At 29.8% G+C, this 19,577-nt stretch overlaps 1 protein-coding gene across 2 annotated transcripts in view; it reads left to right on the plus strand.

Annotated features, from left to right (window-relative positions):
• LOC126740428 (flotillin-2) overlaps positions 1–19,577 on the plus strand; it is a 512,088-nt gene that overhangs the window by 452,204 nt on the left and 40,307 nt on the right. The window lies entirely within an intron of this gene.

The following is a 19,577-nucleotide window of genomic DNA, read 5'->3' on the forward strand; positions in this document are numbered from 1 at the left end:
ATTATGTGTTGTTTTTTGTAACCCTTTAAGGATTGCTAGAATACCTTATTGAAAGAAAATTTCATTATCTACAACCAATGACAACTAAATTATGTATATTCAAATTAAACCCTTCTAACACTTGTAAGATTAATTTATATTAAAACGCCAAAATAAACTTTCAACATTATGCAAATGACCAAAATTTTATAAATAAGACACGAGTGCTCACAACAAATATATATTCCAGACTACCGGGCTTTTTCTTTTTTAAAATATATTCTAGCAGATCTAAAGTTTGTCCAAATAGTTGGATAACAGATGTGGGTAGATTCCCACCATAGTTCGAAGGCTCATTACTATTCTTATCAGGTCCTAGCCTAGGGTTGCTTTTAGCACCATGTGGTCTCATTTTGGGCCCGGTACTTTTCCGTAGATTACACAATGGACTCCTTGTCTTTGTAGAATCTGCCCATCGATACATGTATTTTATTATTTTTGCTACACACTCGGTTAACAGAAAAAATGTTCAATTCATATAGCCTTAAATTAAAATTTTTAATTTCAATCACATTTCGTTTACATGTTTTAGGATTCCTTTAAATATTTCTTTTAACTGTGATATAAGGGAGCACGTTTATTTAAAAATTAAGTATAATTTTGCGTTTTGAATGTATTGGTGTATCAAAAAGTAAGCGAATATCTAAATAAAATTTAAACTTTTAACACGCCTTAGTATAATAGTTTAGGTCATGCGTTTAATTACACTTTTCTGTTTAAAATCACCTAAGGAGTAACACCCTTAAGAAATAATATCATAAGAGTAAGATATAAAAAAATGTTTTCTTGAAAAATATTTTAGGAATTATGAGTTAAATAATTGATTGAAGGATTGGGTATACCAATTATTATCAAAAGAATAAAATAAATTTGATATTGCAACCTAATAGAAAAATAGAAAAGAATACACATTTTTTTCAACCAATCTCTTATTTTACTGTTGCATCTTATATCACGCTTATATTAGCTCGGGTTGCATCTATGTATATGTGTAACGAAATCTTTGAGCTTAATTTTCACTGGTTTCTAAAAGTCTGATCAACTTGAAACTTTGCACACGTATCAAGGACCGATGACAATGCAACAATTTGATAACAATTTCCCATTATCCTTTTTAGGACAGCTAGGATTAATAAATAATAGTTTAAAAACACGCTTTGATTGCTAATCGAACTAAAAAGTAGAAAACTATTATTAATTATAAAGAGTTTTTATTACAGTAATAGAAGGTCGGACAGTCAGTATAATTAAATACCTCAAATAAAAGTCATAATAAAATTTAAGTTCAATAATTCAAATCAAAGTAAAAAGCGTGGGGTGCATTTTACTTAATTTTCTTAACTCTTTTCTCATATATACTTGTCAATAGAATAACTGTCATATTTAATATATCGAACACCACATATTTTTAGATCACCTTGTATGTAAAAGTTGAGTTTTTCCCTTTGTTTAAAATAGTAAATTGAAATATGTTTACTAAAACTTATCTGTACTTTTTATCTTATTGCAATATATTTTTGCTTGCAAAACTATAAAATCTCTAATAACGCTCTCATGTTGTCAAAACAAGTATAATCTAATGTACAACAGTTCAAAGATTGAACATCTCAAAAAGTTTCTTATCTATGAGTGTCGATTCATTTAAATTAATTAGTTGTGTTGGGATTCCCATATAGAGAGTATCTAAATATGAGGTCAAAACTAAAGGATGTTATTCTTTGGCTTTTTTATAACTGTTCTATTTTAAAAATTAATTTATAATTTTAAGTTTTATTCGCATTCTTGTTTTTTTTCACTTTTGCAATTTTCACAATATCGATTTTTAAGAAAAATAAAATATAATTGCACATAATTATTCTTCTAAAATATACGGTTTTGGTTGATTTTTTTTTACACAAGAGCACACAGTAGTTAATTGAATTTCTAAGAGTGACGTCGGAATTATACGTTGTTTTATGTAACCCTTTTAAGGATTGTTAGAGTACCCTTATTGAAAGAGAATTTCATTATCTACCTAGTTACGAGACTCTAAACTGAATGAAAACTAAATTATGTATATTCAAATTAAACCCTCTTAACACTCGTTTGACAAGGGAGATTTCAAATTTATATAGCCTTGAATTAAAATTTTTAATTTTATCATATTTCGATTACATGTTTTAGTAATTCTTCAGGTATTTCTTTAACTGTAATACACAGTGAGCAGCTATAATATGTAACACATTTATTTAAAAATCATATATTGTTTTTTGAACTTTTCTCTTAAAATTTTTCGTTTCGCTTATGTTGCAAAAAGGAATGTATGGGTGTATCAAAAAGTAAGCGAACGCACTTTAACACACCTTAGCTTAAAGGTTTAGGTCATACGTTTAATTCAACTTTTCTGTTTAAATTCACTTAAGAAGTAACATACCTTTAAGAACTTAAGAATATAAAAAACTTCTTTCTTGAAAAAGACATATTTTAGAAATTAAGAGTTAAATAAGTGATTGAAGGATAAAATAAAAAACATTTGATAAACATCTTTTTTAATCGTTTTTTTTTTACTATTATATCTACTTTTATATTAATGCAATATATTTTTGCTTGCAAAACTATAAAATCTCCGATATTGTTAAAGACAGTTGTCATATGTTTCAAAACAAGTATAATCTAATATAAAACAGTTCGAAGATTGAACTTCTCAAAAAGTTGCTTAACTACACTAATTTAATTTAAATTAATCAGTTGCGCTCGAAACTGCCCTATTTTAAAAATATATTTTTAACTTTAAGTTCTATTCGTATTTTTATTTTTTTTAGAAATTTTCACACAAAAAAAAATAACTTCTTTGTCAAACTTTTAAAATTAATTATACAGTAGCGAAAAAATACAAAAACTTTGAATAACATTCGTATTATTTAATAATCATACTTAACAACTTAAGAAGAAATATTGTTTATGTTTTTTTTGGGATAAGGAATTTTTGCTTGGAAATTCTCATTATTATACATCACAAATATCATGTTAAATATTGCCATTATTAGTTTATTGGAAAATACCATACCACCATTTGCAGAAGATGTGTCATTGCGATCATATTAGCAATGAAAAATCAATACTGAGCACTTGCCATAAGCAGTATGATAAAATTAAACAATTTGAGGAGGAGGAGAGAAATCAATATCAAACGAAATAAAAATTTGGAATATTTAAGTCTATCTCACAGGGGAAAACTTCCCAATGTACATGAGTGATATTGTGGTATCTTATTGGCTGGTCAGACCGATCCTCTATTATCCCAAAACAAAGATTATGGATTGCTGAAGCTTTGACCAATCAAAGATAAGAACGATAGATATTTAAATAGGGTTATTATCCAATATATTAGTTTGCCAAGAAAAACAAAACTGAAAACATCCTAGATGATCATATTTGAATGCTTTCTCATATAAATACCAAACAAACTACAAGTACCTTTTAATTTGTCCTTTTAATATTGTCCAGAAGCTCTTCAAATTGTATATACCTAGAAGAGCTTATAGGTATACAGTCAATACAGTGTGTCCAAGATAAGGATGCTTATCATGGGGATCTCGGCAGCTATAGGAGATACGAGGTTGATTAAATTAGAGAAAAGTTGCGCATTTTAGAGCCTAACAATACGCCGTTTAAAAAGTTTTAAAATTTTGAGTAGTTCCGGAGATATTTGAGAAAAACCAAAATTTGCCGATTTCGTTTTTATTTTTTTCTGGCGTTATTTAAAAAGATATGGAAAAACAAAAGACACTTTCTTATGGCCACTTTTTAAGGTCTAAAAAATAACATTGCGAGATTTTTCGTACGACGTTTCGTTTCGAAGAAACCATCATCAACTTAATTTTTTATATGGCGCGTAAAAAAGTACACCCTGTATAAAATAGCATATTTTTTTACGATTAGAACGATGTATGACACAATATGTTTCTACAATATTCGAATTGTAAAAAATTAATGAAATTTTTTATTAAATTCCAATAGTTTTGATGTAGGCTGTGAAATAATGACGTTGAGAAAATGTCAGAATTAAATAAAAGTTAAATGTCAAAGTAGTTTTTATCATAACCATTATTTTTTATTCTTTTTATCTTACGTAAAGTAAATAGTTTTAATTATTTGATAAATTTAGTTGAAATTGTGTTTTTGAACTCTGTTTTTGCGTCTTGCTGCTAGTTTTTTTGTTACAAAATGGAAAATAGCATATTTTATTATGATTATAACCATATATGACACAATATGTTCCTACAATATTTAAATGTTAAAAATTGGATTTTTATTAAATTCCATGATGGTTTTGATGTAGTAGGCGGTGAAATGATGACGCTGAGTATGGTGTAAAAATCACGTTATTAACAACTTAAAAACTTTATTCATATACCGTCACGTAGCTAGGTCACGTGATTATTTTACACATTATTATTGATATTAACACATTATTAAGTTAAAAAACTACCTACTAGAAACCCAAAAATACTAATTTAAATCATAGTAATAAATGTTCAAACAAATTACCATTATTCTCCAAACACGTCATCTTTTAACAGTCGAGTTTAAAACACTTCTTAACATATCAGGTGTAATGCTCTTAAATGCTTCAAGAACTATTCTCCTCAGCTGATCCTCAGATTTAAAAACACGACTGTAAACATAATTTTTGCAATAGTCCCAGAGAAAAAAGTCGAGCGGAGTTATGTCTGGGGAACAGGGAGGCCACGGAACTGTTGAATGTTTTCGTATCCATTTTTCCGGAAATCTGTTCGATAGATACTCTCGCACGATTAGGGCATTGTGTGCGGGCTCACCATCCTGCTGAAACCAACAGTTTCTAACCTTGGCAAGCGGTAAGTTGTCCAAGGATTCTTCCAAATCGCGTTTCAATAAGGGAATTGTTGTAAAAAAAGGGGCCTATTAAATCTGTTCCAAAAATGCCAACCCACATATTAAAACCGAAACGGTGCTGATGTCTAGCCATTCGTACTCGGGGATTATCTCTTGACCAACAATAAAGGGTGTTCTTCCGGTTTAAAATTCCATTATTTGTAACCATGCTCTCGTCGGACCAGATAATCCTATGGGGAAATGTTTCATCTTCCTGACACTTCCTGGTGTACCATTCACAAAACATTCTGCGCCTTTCTTCGTCACCAGGTCTGAGGCCTTAACAGATTCTGAAGTTAAACGGGTGGTATTTATGTTTTTTCAAAATGAAATGGGTAGTAGATTTTGGTATTCCAGTGGCATTTTCAATTTTTCTAACAGATATTTCCGGATTTTCAGTTACAGCTAATACCACATTATTTTCTTTTTCTTCATTGCAGGGCTTATTTCTTCACAATACTGGCTTCTTAAACGCACCATACTGCTTAAGATTGAAAACCAATCGTTCGAAAATTGTTGTACTAGGTTGTTTCCTGTCTGGATAGTTATTTAAATACATACGACCAGCTTAAATGGCGTTGCTAATATAGCATTTCAACATATCAAACTTTTCCTCAAGTAAAAAAGCGTCTTCCATTTTGTAACAAAAAAAACTAGCAACAAGACGCAAAAACAGAGTTCAAAAACACAATTTCAACTAAATTTATCAAATAATTAAAACTATTTACTTCACTTAAGATAAAAAGAATAAAAAATAATGGTTATAATAAAAACTACTTTGACATTTAATTTTTATTTAATTTTGACATTTTCTCAACGTCTACATCAAAAGTATCGGAATTTAATAAAAAATCATTTTTACAATTCAAATATTGTAGAAACATATTGTGTCATACATCGTTCTAATCGTAAAAAAATATGCTATTTTATCCAGGGTGTACTTTTTTTACGCGCCATATAAAAAAATTAAGTTGATGATGGTTTCTTCAAAACGAAACGTCGTACGAAAAATCTCGCAATGTTATTTTTTAGAGCTTAAAAAGTGGCCATGAGAAAGTGTCTTTTGTTTTTCCATATCTCTTTAAATACCGCCAGAAAAAAATAAAAACGAAATCGGCAAATTACGGTTTTTCTCGAATGTCTCCAGATCTACAAAATTTTAAAACTTTCTAAACGGCGTATTGTTAGGCTTTAAAATGCGCAACATTCCTCTAATTTAATCAACCTCCTATAGCTGCCGAGATCTCCATGATAGACATCCTTATCTTGGACACATTGTATACAAAATTTGGGAATAGTGCGTTAGTATATATGTCACAAAACAATGAAGGTTTTCATGCTTATTTCCAACTGTAATTTCAAAATACCTTTAAGTAAATATTCCTTTAATTTATATTTTAATTATATGTACACCGCATCAAACTGCAGAAACAAATGTACTCAGTATCCTAAAAAGTTTTCATCGCTTTGTCCCCTATTCATAGACTTGAAATTGTGTGTTTTAAGAACACTGCTTACTGCGATTTATTCACGATATATATAGCAAGTTTTTGGAGATTTTTGATTTGTCTTACTACCTTCAGTTTTTTTTGACGATGCGATAGGAAAGTAACATTGACCGAGTTCAAAAAAGTACAACGTTACAAGTTGAAATTACAAAAATCGCAAAAATCCACTACAACACAAAGTCCTCTATGACTGTCGTCATAATATTAGTATTACAAAGCAATTGAGTTGATTTCGAATTTAGCAAAGAATTTTTATAACAAATACGCACCAATAGCATTAAATCAATGGAAACTTCTAGATCAAATTCAATAAAAACAATGGCGGAATGATTCCCAGTCCCACGGAGACTCTTATTACTGAATCATATGATGATAAAACAACGACAGAAAAATTTATATTTCGCAATAAAGTTGGGACAAATCCTAAATATTTCCTCATTTCGACATTTTTGTCTAATTGTAGTGTTATTTCGAAAAATGAATGAGTCTAAGATTACCATAAATTTCTCTAGGGTGAAGCACCATTATGCAAAGCAAAATATTAGACGAAAGGTCAACTGTTTACTTCACAATCTTTATTTCAAAAATAATCATAGATGTCTCTATGCGTACTAGTATTAAATATCTGTGTATCATGTAGTACCCATAAGGATTTTTTTTTAAAAACCAAAATATGTTATTCTTTGTAAATACGGTGGATGAGATGTTTTTAGATTAATGTATTGTAATGTTATGCGTGTGTCGTTTTTTTTAACCTTTTTATGGACATTTTGTGATAATATCATGAAACTTTTACTATGTTTTTAATTAATTTATTAATTTTATAACACCTTTTTATATTTTACTTACATAGTTTCTCCTTGACAATGGTTTAGCAACCGAAACGCGTCGGGATTTTTGAAATGAAGATTATGAAGTAAACAAGACCCTTCGTCTATTATTTTGCTTTGCATTTAGGAGTCTGTTTTGTATGTGAAAAGTTGTCGACGCAGCGTGAACTTTTAAAAGTAATAAACCAGAAAAATCACGTGGCTTAGTTCTGTTACATTATTTTGTAGTAGGAATCATCTCCTAGAATTAGCTCTCTACAATTATTGCTAACCGTCTGTCATACTTATCGCATTTCTATAGTTGGTATATGGCAACCGCAGGACCATTAAAGCATATCAGATTTTCGAAATGTCGATATTCTTCAAAATATTGAGCGAATCTCACCTCTTATTCCAATATAATCCGCAGGTAACTCATACTGATCTATGGAATAAGTGTTTCATCTTTTTAAACTTTAATATTTGCGTTGTGTTTTTGCAAAATTGAATGACGAGTAACAGACAAAACAACAATCTGTTAGCGACAAATCTTCATTTTCCTTCTAGTTAAAAGACTGATTTACAACAACTGAACTTTGTTGAACTTTTATCTTTATATAGTATGGTCTATAAGGATATCTCAAAAACGAAAATTTGTTTATCCCTACTTTGTTTTTGGGAAACTCTGAATTTTATTTTCTAGCGCCGTACAGAAACATATACAGAACTAATTACGATTAAGCTATACGATGACTACCTAACTGTACTATGATGAAACTATACAACCATTGGATATATACGAAGTCAGAGGGCGCTAAAGTTGTAAAAAAAATTACTAAAAAACAATGTATTTTGGTGTTCTCTAACTTGATCTCCGTTGCTTATCCTGAAATGTAATATGTAGAGATATTAACATTATCTTCATCTTACAAATTTGTCTGTAATTCAAAAGACACATTTACGTTTTTAAGGTTTCCTCATCGAGCACTCCAACTAACAAAAAACAACGATTGCATGAATTATTTTTTTAAAACTTAATATCTTTTGGGATGTCCGATTGACTGTACTTATGAATCTGTACAATTTTCATAGTTATGCAAAAACCTCTTTCAAATTTATATTGAATTTTTTAAAACTTAAGTTATTTAATGGACGGTACGTGCAATATATTTCCCAATTCAATTCACTTGAAATTTTGAAGATCTCAAGGCACTCTATTTAATGAATATTATATTCAATCTCTCGTTCAAATTTTAGAAAGTAAAGCTAAGCGATAATCCTTTGGGGTTGCACCACTTTATGTAATTTACCCTAGTCTGCCACATCTGTTATAATCTGTAATAATAGATATAAACTTTACAAAGAACATTTAATTAAACTTATTAGGTATGGTTTTATTTGTTATTGGAATAGAAAAGTTCAATGTGAGTCATGTTTTCAGAAACCGATTATTGTGTAACTCTTTGTTTCATTTCGCTTCACAGAATTTCAGTTGCACAAAGAAACCACTAAGTACAATATTGCTTTTTTTTCTAGTGAAACTAATTTTAATAGCGATCTTGTGTAATGTGTTACAATTTTCAATTACACTTTGGTGCTATTTTAATACCTCTATTTACATTCCGCATTAGTTTTTTCCTCATGACCGAAACTGTAATTTCTCTTAAGAGGCACGAAGTAATGGATAATATGCCATCAACAGCAGAAAGCTCGTAAACGGTCTTTTTATCTCTTCGAACATTTAAATGAAGAATTTTTATAGCCGCAGCATTTTTAATGAGATATTTAAATGTCAGTCTGTTCTTTGAATTCATCTTTTTCGTGAATCGCTTGAATTATGTGCTTTAACGTGGTATACGCCATTTTTAACGCTCAGAGACGTCAATTAGTTTTGTTTTCTAAATAGGCGTTTTTTCATCTAGGACCGTATGTACAGTACAGGGTAATCCAAAAATATTGCGTTACACTTTAGATTTTTAAAAATAAACTCTGATTTTTTTTTAAATTTAGATTCTCCCATGAAGTTTTTAATAACTTTTGTATAATAATGTTTATTCCTAACTTTAATCGTTATGGACCTATTTGATTTTATAATAAAATTCTAGAAATGTGACAATGGGGGATTATATCCTAAAAATAACAATATAAATAATATGAAAATAATAATATAATATGAATACAGTTCTCATTGTAACAAGACTTTACTTTAAAATTAAACAATTATTAAAAAAACCAAAAACAACTTTTTTCAGAGTAAACACCTGCACTAACACCTGTATTACTCTCCAAGATCTTGAATGCAATCTGGATTCATGCTTAAAACTTATCTAAAGAACTTAAATCCGGTGATCTCGGCGGCCACTCAATGGGGCATCGGTCGATGAGGGAAATCGGGAAATAGGTATCCAAACTGTCGTACTGGGGCACTTAATTTCTAACTGGCTGATTTTTCCGATGGTGATTACGGCGAATATTAGATACAGGTCTAGTTTCTTCAAATTTTCTTATCAAGGTAGCCGTACATACTTACCGTTAATATTTTTGTCTGGATATGACTTATTAAACAACCGGGCAGTAGCTCTTGCAATGTTTTGGTAAACCTTTTTTGTTATTTTTACCCTTACTTGAGTTGAATAACTTATTGTTCAATATTTATCACAATTAAATAGGTAACTTTGGAATTAAAGGCAAAGTTTTTCGATGACCTACGATGATACTGACTAGTGTTCTTGCTGGTATCCCTTGTTGATATTTTTTAAACCCGTTACTAATAATTCTATTGATTTCTTTATGTGCTACTAATTATAAAGTTTTAATATATTTTGGTCAGTTGAATTTATATGCCCTAACCAAAAACATTCATTTCATACATCTTCTAGGAGGCTTGCTTTTTCCGCCATGTTGAATTAAAGATGGCGGATGGTACTATTTTTTTAAATATCGTAACTTTCTTATTTATTAACCGATTTTTGTCAAGTAAAAAACATTAGATTTGCTTCTCACTAAAGAATGAAATAAAAATATATAACTATTTTGACAGGTTATATTTCTGTCAAAAAAAGTAAAAAAAAAATTTACACTTTTCTTCTATCATCTTATTTTACAGGCTCAAAATTTTTCTCCAAAAATTGAGGTGGCAAAAAACTACAGCAAAATGCAAAGTAAAAAAATTCAGTTAATTTATTTAATCCAGTAATTGTAAAGATAATTTGGAATTTGAGAAACCCGAGACACTAAAAAAATCCACTTTCAGTCATTGATGGTGGTTGCTTACTACATAAAATTATCTGGCCCAAATTAGTAACATTTGGCGATATATTTAAAATCTATTGCCATTATGTTATTGAAAATTTTGGTTTTAACTCTTGGGTAGTTTTTAATGGTAATAGTGAAAAGTCCACCAAGGACGAGGAACATCGTAGACGTCAATCAAAAATTACGCCTAGGGTTGAGTTTCAGGAAAACACATCGCTGGTCTTCTCGCAAGCAGACTTCCTATCAAATTCTTCAAACAAAGAAAGGTTTATTTCTTGCCTAGCCGAGAAGTTGAAAGAAAAGGGTATAAAAGTCACACATACGAAATCTGATTGTGACAGAGTTGTTGCCTTAACCGCAATAACAGAATGTCAATCGCAAGATGTATTAGTCTTTGGTAATGATACAGATCTAATTGTAATTTTAATTTCCTTAGCAAATAAGTCTAACCACCAGCTATATGTTTGGACACCCAGCCCGAGTAAAGTTCTTGATAAATTTCTAAATATTTTTAAAATTCAAACTTTGCTCTCAGAACAGATCCGTGAAAATCTTTTATTCATTCATGCATTTACAGGATGTAAATGAATATACTACCTTGTATCCATATAAAATGGACAAAAAAAGAATATTTGACGTATTAAAAAATAATCCTGAAATGTATGATTTTATCAAAAGTTTTAATGTCCCTTATATGAATAAGGCTGTCCTAAGTGAAGTTGGACAAAAACTTATCTTAAAATTTTTTCCCGTCCAAAACTGTGAAAATCTTAATCAGTCAAGACTTCATTGCTATAAACAAATCACCTCTACACAAGGTTTAGGATCTAATTTTGATTTGGCAAATCTTCCTCCCACAGAAGACTCCTGTAAGCAACATGTATTTAGAGTGTATTTACAGTTACAAAGCTGGAGAGGAAACGAGTTGGACCCACTTGAGTGGGGGTGGTATTCCAATGGCAATGAGCTTTTCCCAGTAACATACACAAAACCCACGGGGCCCGAACACCTAATGGCTACATTTTTTTGCAAATGCAAAGATCTACGCACAGCAAACTGTATTTGAGCTTCGTTTAATCGAAAATGCGGCATTTTATGTAAAAAATGCAATTTAGCTTGTATGAATGCACCCAGAATTGATTTGGATGAAGTGGAAATAGATGATGAAGTTTAAGTAAAATGTAACCAAATAAGTCGTTATAACTTTTAACGATAAATAGTTATATATTATTGTTAGTTGAAAGCTATTAAAAGCTTCGTTTGTAATTTTTTGGCACAAAAAAGAATAACTACCAATATATAATATTCCTTATTATTAAGAATAACAATGTTTTTTTTAATTTTTTTTAATGTTTATATTTCTTTTATAAGTTAAAACCAAACTGTTTTTGTTATAAACATATTTTTGTTTTTAGTGTATTTGTTACAAAATATTTTGTAACAAATACACTAAAATTTACATAAATCAAACAAGAAGTAAAGTTACATCCTGCATAAGTCTTATTATTTTTTTTTTGGTATTTTGTAAGCGCTTTTTAACTCTATCTCCTAAAGTACCTATCATAAATTTGGCGACTGTTTTAAAATTAAAACAAAAACGCATAGAAGACTCCACATATTTTAACTTTTTTTGGTAAAGAGTAGGGTTGGCTAAAAGTTGAAAAAAAGCTTTCCGATTTTTTTATTTCCTTATTTTGGCAGAAATATGACCTGTCAAAATAGTTTTATATTTTTGTCTTATTCTCTAGTTAAAAATAAAGATAATGTTTTTTACTTGACGAAAATCTGGTAATAAATAAGAAAATTACGATTTTTTTAAGAATAGCACCAGCCGCCATCTTTAATTTAACATGGCGGAAAAAGCAAGCCTCCGAGAAGGTGTAACTTTTTTTTACAAAGTACTCTTGATAAGTACTAGCATCTGTAAAAAAATCAGCTTGATTGCAAAAACTTCTCCTATTTTTGCTAACTGCCCTGGCGTATATACACAAGGTGCCAATTTCTGTCATCTTAAGCTGAGAGTTTGACAGTAGTAACATAGTCCGTAAGGTAGACACTGTTTTTATTAGTACGAAGTAAGTTAAGTTAGTACTTATTTTTATATCGACGTGCATTATACGGCTGTCCTGAAAAAGACGTCCACCTAGAAATAAATATTAACATCTCCGAGAGTTTTTTGCGAAAATATACCAGGAGAGTCAGAGATAGGCGTGCGACCTTTTCGTTGGGCCACCCTATATATCTATTAATATATACATACAGGTGTATTAATAAAAAGGCCTTGGATATGTAAAACCCTTTATGGTATGGTCAAGCTCGCGATCATCATTGTACTTTTCATCGGGACTCAATTTAAAAATATTTTTTTTAAATGAGTTTTTTTTTCCAATCTGTTCTCTTTATGTAAAATTCATATACAGGGTGCAAGGTTGGCATGATTTAAATCAATTCAATTCAATTGGGTAGTCTGGTTCTGAGGGTAGAGGAATTCATATTGCCTATTTTTTTTATCATTAAAAACAAAGCAAAAATAATAGAAAAATCACGTGATTTTTCTATAATTTTTGCTCTCTCCATTTTCTGATTTTTTTTATAGCGAAATTCGCCAAGTAAATTAAGATTTTATTAGAATCTTTGCAAAAATGCAGTTAAAGTCCCGTAAATTTAAGTTACATTATTGAAAAGTGACAATTTTCAGAGTAAATTTCTATAAAAATAAATAATTTTAAAATAGAAAATGGAAAAAATAATAAAAATACAATCTAATCAAAAAAATATATTTTTTTAAATATTGTAATTTTAATAAATCCGCTTGTCACCAAATGGGACATTTTAATGCTTAACCTAAAGCCATTTTAAAATTTCGCAGATTATATTTATTTTTGTCAACGGACATTTGCAAACAAATGATGCTCTCATAGCAATTATTCCTCCTCTCTTAATACTTAATAATTTAAAATCAGACGTTTCTACTCTGGGTCACCATCATTAATATCATCTAAACCTAATTTTTAAATTTATAATTATATAAATAATCATGTTTTGATGTTGATTATTTATTTAAAGTTTTAAATTATTTTAATAGCTAGTCAATCAAGAAGGAACTGTTTGAGTAAGGAAATAAGTACTACATTAAATTTTATAAGATTTAAAAAATATATTAAACATACTATGGTTGAGTTTATGTAAACTTTTTTTTAAGATCACTCAGCAGTCAGACTCATTCAGGATATTTGAAGAAAAAAAGTTGATAATAATGGCCCGAAAAGTCCGGAGCATCTTGCTTAACTTAACGTACATTTTATAATTTTTCTTACAATTTTGTAAAAAACTTTAAAAAATATATGCAGTTTATCTATAGTGATTTTAGATGTCTGTCTCTTATTTGGGTCTTTCTAATTTAATTTTCGAGGGAAACAGAGTTTAAAAGTAGTGAGAGGTAAGTGGAGTGAATGGTTATTAAGAAAGATGTATTCTTAAGGGAAAAAATTTTCTGTGGAGGAAAGGCTTCGCTTAGAAAAACAGCCTTATTATGTGAATTTGCTTAATCTAAATGCGTTTTAAAATTTCATTTTTTATTTTTGTTCTGGTCTTTTTATACCGTGTCCGTTACCTAAAGTTATCTGAAAAAATAACAGCCTCAAGTAAAGATTAAAATTAATTTTTATCTTTTTCTGGTGATAACGAAAATATAAAAAAATTTTCACAAAATTTGCTATTTGGATATTTTTCACAGCGAAAAAATCGTTTTTTTTTTAACGTAGCATAGAGGGCGCTCGCTGTCTGTAAAATTTTTCGGAGTCTTTTAGGTCAAAACTTTTTTGCGCTCTATTTTTAGATTTTGATGAAAAAATATCAATACTTGATTATATGTCGAAATCCCAATGACGAAACGTGAATTTGTTAAACCCTGTTTTTTATTTAATTAGTATTTCCTTCACTAATTAAATTAGCATAACGACCCAAATAAGACACATTTATCTAAAATTAAAAAGATCAATTTATTAATCGTCGTGACAAAAAACACAATTTTCCTTTACCCTATTAATAATGAAAAATACTGTTACAGACGTAAAAATCAATAATGCTTTTCAAATATGCATAAATCCATTAACTTAAAACAGTTCGGACAACGGAACAAACTTCAAGATAGCCACCAATTTTGTAGTCATTAAGGACATTTCAATTATTTACATTTTTGTTTCTATGGTAAAAGTCTGGCTTTGCTGCGGCTTTTGAACCCGGATTAAAGTCAATAAGTTATTACACAGGATAGAACATCGAAAAAAAACAGGCATTTTAGAGTGACAAAATTATGGTTTAGTTTAAAAACCAGCCCTAATTTCTATGGTAAAATATCGATTGGATTATTGAGTCACTCCGATTCGTTAATTTTTTTTTGTATCGGAAATTGCTCTGTCCAATAGAAAATATTTTAATAAAGGGACTTAAAAGTGAAAGCAAATATTTACATGAATTTAATTGTAATTAATAAAATATTGTTATCAAACGCAATGAAATAGTTTTTATTCTTTATTTCATATGTCATTCCAATTTGCTGATCAGCTTAGTTAATGTCATTATTATCATTTTAGTGATTATTTTGTATTTCTTATTTACATCAGGTAAGATTTCAGTCTGTTTCAGTCCAATTCATTTAAACTGAGTTTAAATTTCTTTAAAAAGATATTTAAATTGAACGTTTAGTCTGATCTCAATGCAATGTGTTTATTTGGGAAATTTTCAATGGGATCTGAAAGCCACTAATCACAAGATAACCTTAAACAAAAATGAGCCAGAAATTGAAAAGAACTTTCATTTTGTGTATGTTTTTCTTTTTTTGTAACTAATTCCTGAATACCTATGATTTATAGATTTAAATTTATCATAAAAATAAACAGGCACAGTTATGTAATTTTGAAAATAATATGCAACTTTCAACTCTTAAAAATATTGATCCCGACGTATTATTTTTTTTAATTGTTTTTAGTGTTTAATAATAGATTTGTTTCATGCGAACCTTCACGTACATTTTATAATACTATGATGTAAAGAAAGAATTGCCAGTTTACAGTTACATCATTTGTTGACAAATCTATCCAATAGCCACACAACCAAACTTATATGGATTCATCCAGTAATTTCGAGAAATAGAATTTAATTTGAAAAAAGTCATTGCGGACTAAAGAGCAGTTTTTTAAACCAAGATAATTACAAAAATAAATAAAAATTACTACAATTTTCTTAATAATAGAACAAATACCAAAAAGTGTAGATTTTTTAATTTCTTGTTGGGAAACATTATCCCATTCCTCTAAAACCACCTGTATAAGTTGTTCTGTATTTTGACGAGCTCTAATATTTCTTTTGATCTTATCCCATAGACTAGGATCCGGTGAGTAAGAAGCCACTCCAAAATAGCAACACCTTCACCTTCTAAGAAACATTCTGCAACTCTGTTGGTATTATACTGGTACATTATCTTGCATAAAAAAAATCGCCAAAACCAGCTCCCTAGAGCCTGTCTACAGGTTGCAAAACTAAATGAACATACTTTTAACCTGTTTGGGGGGGTTTGTTGAATGGGAATCAAATAAACTCTTTCATCAATCATAATTCCACCCCAAAGCATTAGACTGGCAGCTCGGATTCTTGTTTGTCTCCTATCTCTTAAAATGCAAATTCGCCAGTCATTGGAAAGTATGTCGATTTTGATTTCATCCGAAAATGAGACATTTGTCCAATTTTCATGCTTCAAACAAGAATTAAAATTTTTATTTTGCCTTGAAAGTTCTGAAACTCTTCTGTCTTCTGCTAAGTAATTCCCGAGCGCGAAGTCTTCTTCTTATAGTTTCAACAGGAACACTAATACCTGTAGCTTTTAAAAGTTGTAGTTGAAGCTCTGGATGAGATGTAGAATTTTTTTTTGCTATTTGAGCTACAAATCGATTATGTTCTTCTGTAGTAACTTCTCCTAGGTCTATTCTTTAGTGTTCCCATTTCCAGAACCTCAAGGCAACTTGCAAGCGAAGCAGTAAAATCGACACTGCCAGGACAAATATTATCAATTATTTTGTTTATCTACCTGTCCTTGTTAGAAAACACACATACTTTTTCATCGCTTTTAACAACAAAAAGAAACGAATATTTCATATTAATATAATAACAGATTGGTTGTGTCTATATAAACTAGACCAAATTGTTTTTAAAATTGACTATCTGCTTGGAGCACTTTGCTTGAACTAGAGTCCTAATCTGCAAAAAGCCTGTTGGAATATCATAAACAAAAAAAGAGAAAAAGGAAATATAGTAAACTCATTTTATTTAGAAATATGAAATATATTTATTATTAATGTTGCGAACAGCATTAAGAATAAATTTACTTCAACTTTAAATAATATATTGTCATATCAACACGTTACCTATCTGGCTACCATTTAGTCCGAGAGTGCATATAAATAATTTACCATGACTCTATTATCATAATATCAATGCTAAAATGTTAAATAGCACTAGGGAGATTGTATATTATACCCATTAACAAATATTATAAGAAGGTATTTGTCCTGACAGCACACAAATGGCAAATTCATATTATTTTTTAGATGATTTCCGATCGATATTAATATTGCCCCTATTGGGTAAGATTGTTGAATCACTTTAAAAAACACATGCTTTTTACGCTCAGTCAGTCTGAAAATCCATAAATCTCAGTTGAAATTTACAACAGTCGTATATGTTATTATTAGAGGGCGATTGTAAGAACGGTCTTTTGGGACCTAACAAAAACATTTGATTGTCACAGTCTCGTCATGTCCAAGGATACTACATTTTGAGAGAGCCAGCATTATGCTATTAGAATCTTACTTTAGCACCTATGAACTTGTTACTATGTACATGTAAATGGTAAATACTCTAGAGGGCTTGTGGTGTGTGAGTACCGTAGTTCTGTACTCTTTTTAATTTATATATTATCTTCATGATCTTAGATTGAGCCTTGGGTTAGACCTCAGCCTTTTCGCTGATGATACAATAACTATTAAAGGATCAAAATGGCTGTCAGATACAGACAAAATTAAATATGGTAAAGGTAAAACTAATAAACGCTTCTCAAAAATGATACAAAAATACAAACATTGTCATTTAGACATAAAAGAGTATGCCAGACAAGAGCCGTTTATTGGTTTAAATATGATCCAATTTTGTCTTGGGAGAACCATATTAACTTTTTGACAACTTTTTGACTTTTCGACAGGGAAGAAAAATTGTGTTTAATACGATCGTTAAAAAATAAACTTTCATATAATTCTCTTTTTATGTTGCCGTTATGTTATGTATTGCAGTTATGGCCTTCTAGTTTGAGTCACTTTCCTAATACAAACAGACTGCAAAGGATACTTAATAATAAAAAAAATTTAAATAATATCAATAAAACACTAACTAAAAAAAAATATCTAATACAAATTTCAAGACTTCTTAGATGGGCCTGTCGTGGACTCACTCGTGAGGGCTTTTGCTGAGGACAATGCTAAAAAGCATCATAATGTTTTTGAATGTTGTACTATATGATGTGGATTTTTTAATAAGTTACAGTTATTTAATATTTTATTATCAATATTTTTGGTTTTTAAAGTGGACATTACGACATTTGCACACAGTTATTATTATGCAGTGCATTCAAGATAAAACGAACAAATTTATTTAATATTTAGGTTTTTTTTCTTCTTTTATTTTTCGGACACATCGATTAGTATTGTCACATGCGCATTTTTTGCAATAAAAATGTTGTATACAGGATACCTCAAGTAGAAACGTCAACATTTTTTTTTAATGGAACACCCTGTATATCGTGACGTTTTACAATTCTACGATATATTCTGAACTCTTTTTGTATAGCATACCCTATGCCTAAAATCAGCCGTTTGTCAAATTTGACCTAATAAATTAATGAAACCTAGGATATTAAAAAACAAAAATGTATACAATATTTATTGCAACTGATGTTCAATCTGTTGCCCACTTACTTCAATGCATTTTTGAAATCGGTAAATAACTTCCAATTGCACATTTTTAAGCACTTGCGGATCGATTTGTCGAATTATTTGCTTTAAATCATCAATAGTATTTGGTCTATTTACATAAACTTTTGACTAAAATAGCCCCATAAGAAAAAATCTAATTGGGTTATATCCGGTGACCTTGGTGGCCACTCAATCGGTCCTCTTCATCCAATGCATCTGTTAGGAAAAGTTGTATTAAGAAATTGTCGAACGGCGATGGCAAAGTCATCATGAGTATTTCAATTCGTTCTTGCTCAGATAAATGCATTTGATTAAGAAATAATGCCTATACTCTATTTCAGAAGTGTATAGAGCAATAAACTGGGGAATTCCGTTCTGTTTGGCTACATTTCGTGGTAGTTCATAGGCGCAGGTACTTATAATATTTATGAATTTAATTTTCACGGATTAAATGCCTTTATTTTGAAAGAGATTAAATACTAAATAAATACTTTTAATCCTTTTGTATAGGTACCTATCTTTTAACGCTTTGTAACATGCAAAAATGGGGTCAGGTAATATATACAGACTATAAATACTTTTAAATCATATTTTAAACGTTAGTAGTCACTGCTACGCTGTAGTGTAATCACAATATTATTATCCCAATATTTAAAAAATGGAGGTATTCAGTCCAACGAAAAGATGTACTAAAAATTCTCCACTATCGCTGAGTGAAAAAGTTATTATTTTAAATGTACATGATTGCATAAAACACAATTACCCTAGTTTTACTGTGCAAGAAATTGTTGAAAAATGTTCTCGAATGAGTGGAATTGGAAAGTCCACCATTTTCAAATTGTTGCGGGAAAGAAAAGTAGCAGGTCAAGTGGAATCTCCCAAGCAAAAGCCAGGACGACCTACAAAAGTCCTTGATGAAAATGCTAAATGTATAATTCGAAGAAAAGTTCACTCTTTTTATTTTAAAAAGGAAATACCCACCCTAGACAAAATTTTAATGGAGCTTGGCCGAGATGACAGTATTCCGTTGATAAGTAGAAAACTTTTAT

Source organism: Anthonomus grandis, chromosome 9, assembly GCF_022605725.1.
Source record: "Anthonomus grandis grandis chromosome 9, icAntGran1.3, whole genome shotgun sequence".
Lineage (NCBI taxonomy): Eukaryota > Metazoa > Arthropoda > Insecta > Coleoptera > Curculionidae > Anthonomus > Anthonomus grandis.